The sequence below is a fragment of the Bidens hawaiensis genome, unplaced genomic scaffold (assembly GCF_021521415.1).
Source record: "Bidens hawaiensis isolate Kalapana, Puna unplaced genomic scaffold, B.hawaiensis_p1.1 tig00064503_1, whole genome shotgun sequence".
Lineage (NCBI taxonomy): Eukaryota > Viridiplantae > Streptophyta > Magnoliopsida > Asterales > Asteraceae > Bidens > Bidens hawaiensis.
Window position 1 is genome coordinate 56,891 of NW_027501503.1, and position 8,201 is coordinate 65,091.

The 8,201-nt window shown below is 34.7% G+C and overlaps 1 pseudogene across 1 annotated transcript; it reads right to left on the reverse strand.

Moving 5' to 3' along the window:
- Positions 1 to 274: 274 nt before the first annotated feature.
- Positions 275 to 7,980, reverse strand: LOC143604250 (SART-1 family protein DOT2-like; annotated as a pseudogene). Its single transcript, XR_013148252.1, has 12 exons — positions 7,528 to 7,980; positions 5,947 to 6,088; positions 5,804 to 5,861; positions 5,591 to 5,704; positions 5,377 to 5,473; positions 5,005 to 5,071; positions 4,875 to 4,934; positions 3,910 to 4,519; positions 2,714 to 3,078; positions 1,195 to 1,415; positions 1,014 to 1,095; positions 275 to 633 (listed from the first exon to the last, which is right to left on the reverse strand). The product of XR_013148252.1 is annotated as an SART-1 family protein DOT2-like (transcript).
- Between the last annotated feature and the right edge of the window lie 221 nt (positions 7,981 to 8,201).

Here is an 8,201-nt window from a genome sequence, read left to right on the forward strand (position 1 = left end):
TTATTTATGTGCTTACAGAAAAACCTAAGAAATTTTATTTGTACTTTCATTTTATTAGTAATGCATTATATTTATTTTTTCTTCAAGTCACTGAACATAAACAATAACACTAAAGAACATTAAATCATAATTAAACATTATTTAATGTCATTGTTCAGTGACTTACCTTGGAGGAATATATGTCATTACCACTGTTTCTATTTGTCCAAAGATCCAACTTCAATTCCTAAAGCATAAGCCGATTACATAGTACACATTGTTACCGACGATGAGATTAATATCCGGATAGCATCCATGCATCTATCCTTGAATCTTTTTTAACCAACTCAAATCGACCGAACAATCATCCACACAATTGAACCATTTGACTGCATCCTTAGCTTTCCTCATATGGTTTCTTAATCTAATAAACCGAATAGAAAACCAAAAATGGTTCAAACAAACTTTATAGACTATTATATCTATTGCCCAAAGATTCCAGCAAATTGTTAAACCTTAACGTCAAGCACAGATCTTTACATCTTCAGTTGACTTTCTGAACAAAGTCAAATGACCTATTCAGGCTTTCGGCTTCTTTGGTGGGCCCATGTCTCCAGGTTCAGCTTTCCGCTTTATACCCAAAAAGTGTTCAACCTAACAAAAAAATGGTTTCAGTCATCACAATTTAAATTTGGTGTACATAAAAACCCATGTTTCGGTTCCATTAATATGTGTATAAATAACCAAGTTAACCAATCTAGGCTAACACTTAAACCAACCTTTGTTATATATCGAAAAAGTTTTTTATATATACAATATGATAGCTATCACTTATTATTCTTTTAACTTTAAAAGATTGCTGACGTTTTATTTTATTACCGTGCATATACAATTAAATGTGTGTATTAAATGAAGTCAATTTAAATCTACTTAGGTCCAAAATCGAAAGTTAAATTATGATTAACAATATTAACCGAACCGTTTATAACCTAAAGCAAAAGATCATGAAAATCTGAAAACCGAAAAGTTTCTACCTTTCTATCACCAAGCATCGGTGTCAAGCTTCCCGGGAAATCCTCCATTGTAGCAAAACCACTTGCGGGATCACTTGTTTGCCTAAAAAATTGAAAAAAAAAAATTTTAATTCTAAATCAAGTAACTAAAGTATTAAAAACTTATTTTATTATAAAAGAACATAGTGAAAGCAAGTCATACCCTGGCTTGACATGACCGCTAAGAACAAGATAAGGTGTTTTCATTTTAGATTGAGCTTCCCTCATTCTTTCAACCGACAATGATGGTGTGTCAGCATTTCTCATTTGTTTTATTTTCAGTTCTTCATGATATTGTCTCATGCGTTTTTCTTGTTTCATTTTTCCAGGACCCTTTCCGTGGAATTTATGTGAAATAAGCCGAAAAGCTTCCTTCGGAGTCAACTGGTCAAACAAAAGAATCTCAGTCATTGATAACATAATAATGAATTATAAATGTTGCAGCTGAAACCACTAAAAAACTAAGAGAAGTGTTTGAAATATTGAGAGACCATAAAATATTATTATTAGTTGCAGTAGCAGTATAGGATGGAAGTTGAAACAGGCCAGGTCACATTTTGTTGACGAAAAAACACATTTAGCACATTAGTTTTTATCTTTTCATAACTAATGTGTTATATATGAATATAAATACAATACTATTGCATCAATAATCTAAATTTTTAATTTAAAATATTATGGAGTTTGTATGTGGAATTTAAATGATCTCACCCCACATGAACCATTAGACATGCTTGACACTAAAACTAATTTTGCGGTTACCAACAATTGAAAACAAAAGAAAAAGACAATTAGTTCAGCGTAACTATTAACCACCTGAAGGTGGTTTGTAGTTATCATTATTATTATTCAAGTTGGAATTTTAACCTTCAGATTTGTTATTTACCTATCAACTACCAACCACCCAAGAAGTGGTTATGAAAAATCCCAAGTGGTTATGAAAAATAAATAGTTGTTGAACCCAAATTAACTGTGATGAGCAAATTATTTATTTGACCCGTTTGTAATAAAAACACCCCAAACTGACCCACCCATTTATAACAAAACGGGTTGAAACTGCCACATCTGGCTTAACTAGTTTTTCAACCATCAAAATAATTGTTATCTTATATCCCTTAAGACTCTGAGCAGCAAATATTTGGCCCGTTCATAATAAAAACAATCTAAATTTAACCCACCCGTTTATAACTAAATGGGTCAAAATCATCTAGCTAACTAGTTTTTTAGCCATCAAATTAGTTATCCTTATAGCCCTTAAGACTGTGTTTAACAGCTATATGACCCATTTTTAATAAAAACAAACCAGATTGAACCACCCATTTATGATTGAACGGGTCAAAATGGGCGAGTCAATTTGGGTTGTTTTCATTACAAACGAGTCAAAACTGCCCACTCATTTGTAGTTATTATCATTGATCATCAAATTAGTTTTTTAACCTACAAAACCGGTCTTTGATTATCAACCACCGACCAACTAATAAGTAGTTATGAAAAAAAAAGAAAGAAAAAAAAAAGATAGCTAGCCTTATAGCCCATAAGACTGTCATTACTCCTTAGCAATTTGACCCATTTGTAACAAAAACAACCCAAACCGACCCAACCATATATAACCAAATGGGTCAAAATTGCCACGTCCAGCTAACTACCAAATCAAGTACATCAATTAGAAAACAAGCACTTACAATTCTTCCATATTCATCGGTCCTCTCAATCCGTATCTCCTTTTTATCATCATTTTCACTAACAATGCCAACAAGCTTGCTCTTTTTCTTGTCCATATTTCTGCCACCCCATTCAACAGTATCTTTGAGGGTCCCACGGTCCTTAAGTAGCCTAAGTGCACCGGATAACCCTTTTCCAAGTGAACTCTCGTGAATTGTTTCATCTGGTTTAACTTCTTCTTCCTCATCTGCCATTTTTTCATCCTGAATAACATCTTTCACCTCTGTCCAACCACCATTGTTACCTTTTTGTTCTTCTTCTGGTGGTGGCGATGCTGCTTTATCTTCCTCCATGAAAACATCTTCAGCATCAGGGTTATGAGCGTCTGTAAACATTAAGGGCAGATTGTAAATATGTGAAGTTACAATGTGATAAATACAACTTCTTTAATGTCATCTGGTATGCATGAAATACGTAACTGAAATAGCCTAGAATTTGTTCAAACTGAGAAATATTGTGTAAACATTATATATTCATTTGTAGAACATATATTATTTAGAAAATAAGAACTTAACTAAAATAAATGAAAACCTCATTAGTTACAAAGTGTGGTTGTATACCAAGAAGTGGCAAGTTCGGACAATTATGGTTGCATTTTGTCATTAACGCATAAAGTGGGTTAAGATAAATGACTTTGACCAAAAACAGAACGAGTCAAACAAGACAAAAGTTATCCAATTTAGTATATCGATATGCTTATAAAATCCAAAAATCACTTGATTAAAAACACCATTCTTATTGACAATTATCCAAATTAAAAGCAAGACCTACAAAATACAACTAAAAAGGACTAATAATACAAAGTGCAGAGACATTATAGCCATTTCTTAAAAGTAAAGATTTAATCATGCACATATAACCCAAGAACTTTTGTGCAAAATTTTCAAAAGTCCATAGGGCGTTCTCAAAATGACAGTTTTTCATAGCAAGTAGTTTTTATAATCTTTCATAGCAAATAATATTTATAATCATATTTAGCATGTTAATTATTTACTAAACTTGAAAAGAAAAATAATCCACGCCAAAACAAATTCCCCTTTTGACCAAAACCCATTGACCCATTACCAAACCCGCACGACCCACCCATTTTCCAACCTCAATTACACAAAGCCGAAAACCTTGCAGTCTTAATTAGGGCTCAATATAAATAACATACCTTCATCAAGTTGTAGGCCCCACACAAACTCTTCCATCTCTGTAAAAACCACCTTATTTTCTTGCGACTCCCCATTATCCACATCAGCATTCTTACTGCTCGAAGAAGCAAGTAAAGCAATTGTGTGTGGGTCAGTGACCGACCCCTCATCATCTTGCTTTTTAAGAGCAAGTTTCCTAGCCCTTTGTAAAGATTTATGAAGATCAGCATCATCATCACCAAACACAAAACCATCCTCATCATCTTTCTCAACAGTAATAGTTTGCTCCAGTCTTAGTGCTTTAGATGCTTCATCAGCTTTCAAATATGCAGACTTAAATGCCTCGTTTCTCTTTTGTGCTTCAGATCTTTCTTGTTCTTCTTTTTCAGCCTGCCTTTTGCCATTGGCCCGCGATCCACGGTCATTCTCACCTAACCCAGCTGACCTGGCTTCTGCCTCAAGGGCTTCGATGTCTAACTTGTCTTTTTTTCTTAGTGATTTCTTTTTCTTAGGCTTTTTGAACTTCAGCATCTCTTCAGTGGTGTAGTAGTCTGTTGAGGTGGTTTTTACAGTTGAAGTAAGGTCTTCAAAATGTGGGGTCACAGATGCACCCTCTATCCTTCTTCGAAGCTGCAAGTTATGGCATAATTATTAACAATATTATTGATTAGTGAAAGTGTGAAACTTATGTTTTTAATGAGTTATAAACTTCCAATAAATTTATTTCTGTCTGTTGTATGTTTATGGTGATCAAGAAGCAGCATACCAAACATTAACGTGTTTTACTTTTCAAATCAAATCTAACTGTTTACTTGATTGATATATGTGTGTACTTGCACAAATCAAACCTAAAGAATGTGTTATGATGTACTAGTTAAAGAAAGCCAACACACAGTACCAAATCTAAGAAAACTAGTTAACCACAAATCTAAGAAAACTAGCTAACAGCGTTAAGAATCAAACAGCTAAATATGTAAAAAATTACCTCATTCAATTTTTTTTCAGCTTCGCCACTAAAACGCCCTCTTTCATCAAGAGTTACACCCTGAAAGAAATTATATGGTCAAGAAAATATATTGCCATTATTTAACTAAGTTATATTATATAATATTCACCTCATTCACAACCGGATCATCATATTGTGGAAGCATTTTCTTTTCAAACCCAATATCTTCATTAAACCTACAAGAAAAACAACCAGAAAGCAAGATTAGTCTTTACAAAATATCACTAGAAACAATATAAAGGGAAAATGGGCCAGTTGAGTTGGATAATAGGTTAGAACAGATACTTAGTCGACCCTGAGGCCTGAACACATCTTGTCTTGATTAAAGAGAGATGAATTTGTTGTTAAAACTTTATTTAATATTACACATTTGACCTGTTAAAAATAGAGCATAACCCAAACCAACCCATTCACAAAAAAACAGGTCCAACTGCCACCTTACATGCAAAGAAAACTACAAAAATTCAACTCTTAAACTTACTTGTCATCATAAACTCCGGACTGTTTTTTAGCAGCCTTATAAGCTTCATTTCTCCTCTTTTGTTCACCAATTTCCACATTCTCAAGCATATCAACCCCTGATGTACACAATGTAAAGTCGCCTTAGGATATCTGGATCCAGCAGAAAACCACTAAAAGATGACAAAAAAAAAAGTAGAAATAAATTCAATTAAAAAATAGTAAAACACACTTACCTTGATTAATATCACCATCTGCAAGTATGTCCTGATCTTTCAGTGTCAAAACAACTGCACCACCTTCAATCACCTTGTCAAGTCCATCAAGAACTTTAAATCCAGCAAGATCACCTGCCAACACAATTTCAAGTAAGCTTTGAAATGATCTCAATGGATAACAATGAGCGAAAATGGGTAAATGTTTTGTATAAATCAAACAAAAGACTGTACGAGATGAATGCTTGAGAGTTGGTGGCTCGTCTTCATCATCTTCTTGAGTCACGTTATCCTAAATATTAACAATGTGGTCAGATGCATAATATAAAAAAATGGCTGATTTGCATATGAAAACATATCAAGAAAAAACAACTAACCTGCTCCTCAAACATCTTCGAGAGATACAACGCTTTGTCCCTTTGAACATTCCTTTTCTCTTCAAGTTTTCGGCTTTTTGAAACCCACGATAATACATCTGAAGCCTCTTCTGACTTTTTCTTCAGCCGTTCTTCCTTCATTCTAAAAATAATAACAAGTGCATCAAATTTAATCAAAAATCCATCTGGAACCGACAGAATAAAACAATAACAGTAGTCTAAACATGAAACAACTAAAAAACAAAACTAAATAATGCAAACAGTGATGCAATGATAAAGCTACTACTATCCTGTTAGTTTCACGAAGCATATGCACAAAATAAAAAGATGCCTAAAAATGATGGCAGCAAGCATTCAATTTTAAATAGCATCATCTAAACCCTAGTTATCAGCAAACAGAAAAAGGAAAAACTACCAACAAATGTTTCTCACCTCATAATACACTCTAGTTTCCATCATCTAAACCCTACAAAACGCTGCAAATACAAACCGAACCGGCCATTTGTTGAGCAGTTCGTAAACTGTTTGGCGAGACGCTCGTTTGTTTAACAAATGAATGCTTGTTCGGTTCATTTACAGCCCTAGACCTCGCATGCTACAAAAAAATGCAAATAGAACTATAAAAAACTAGTAACAAATAATAATTCTCACCTTATAATGCCCTCTAGTTTCCATCATCTAAACCCTACAAAACGCTGTAAATACAAACCAAACGAACACTTGGTGAACAGTTCGTAAACTGTTCGTTTGTTTAACAACTGAATGAACATGAACAAATCCTTGTTCTTGTTCAATTCGTTTACAGCCCTAGCCACTCCCATGCTATAAAATGATGCAAATAGAACAAGGAGAAACTAGTAACAGATGTTTCTGCACAATAACTTTTATGAAGCATACGCCAAAGAGAAAAATTCATACAATGGGAACAAATTTTGATTTACGGCAGTGAGCATTCAAAATCCAAATTACATAATCTAAGCCAACCATTAGCTGTCACATGCTACAAAATTCTATAATAATAAGGTTTAAGTAAGTTACCACTATCGTTAAGTTTCAAATTTTGATTTTGTAAAAGTGTGCATTAAAATCCTAATTTCCAATTTCCATCATCTAAACCAGTGTAGTAAAAGTCGGATTCCAAGGCCATGGAATCGGCGATTCCAAGGTCCTCAAACATCAACCTCGCCGCCTTTTCCCAACTCAGCCACCATTACTCGCCAAGGTCCAACTCGGTCAAAAGTCGGAGTACTCAGGATTACTCGGCCTCCAAGGTCAACTCGGCCAGCAAATTTTTTTTTCAAGTAAAAACTTAAAAGTAACAACAAAACATGAATTTTTTCTTATTTATGTTTTTTATTTTTCATATGAATTATGCTTATTTTGATATGAATTATGCTTGTCTTAACATATATATAATATGCAATAATTATTTTATGTTACATTTATCATTTTCGAGCACAAGCCGAGTACTCCCAGGGTACTCCTACAAGGGGGTCGGCCGCCTAGCGAGTTTTACAACACTGATCTAAACCCTAGAAAATGATAAAAACTAGTAACAATAATAATAATAATAGTTCTCACCGCATAATCCGGTCTTGAATATCAGAAAACGCAGACTGCTTGGATCCTCCATGCTCACTCTCAACGTTAGCAGCTTCATCCTTCACCTCACCGTCCTCGGAATCCGATTTCGCAACATCCTTCCCTAAATCCTCATCCTTATTATTATTATTATTATTCCTGCTACTCACTTTCTCCCTAACTCTCTCTCTATCCTTATCCTTATCTCTACCTCTCTCACGATCTCTATGCTTCTCACGTGTTCGATCCTTCTCACGGTTGTCAAATTCATCCTCCTTTCTTCGATCTCTGTTACCTCGATTTCTCACGGTCGCGAGTTCTGTGGTCCTTATCGTCTCGTCGACGGCTGCTGCGGTGTTTGGTGGTGGTGGTGGTGGTGTCTTCTAGGTTGGATTCCCATCGGTCATCTTCGGCTTCGATGCTTCTTCCTCGTCTTGTATGAGATCGCTCCATAACGACTCAGAAACAAACCCTAGCTTTTTGGTTTTGGTTTTGGTTCGTGGATTGGGATAAAGGGGTTACCTTATTCCGGTTCGGGTTGTAGGTTCGAATTGGTTACAGTCCAGTACGCCTCGAAGTGCCATATATGTTTTCCGCTAAGCCCACAACGGCATTATGTGTAGGCTCTTTTTGGAAATACAATAAACTAGTTACATCAACTTCAGTTGGTATGT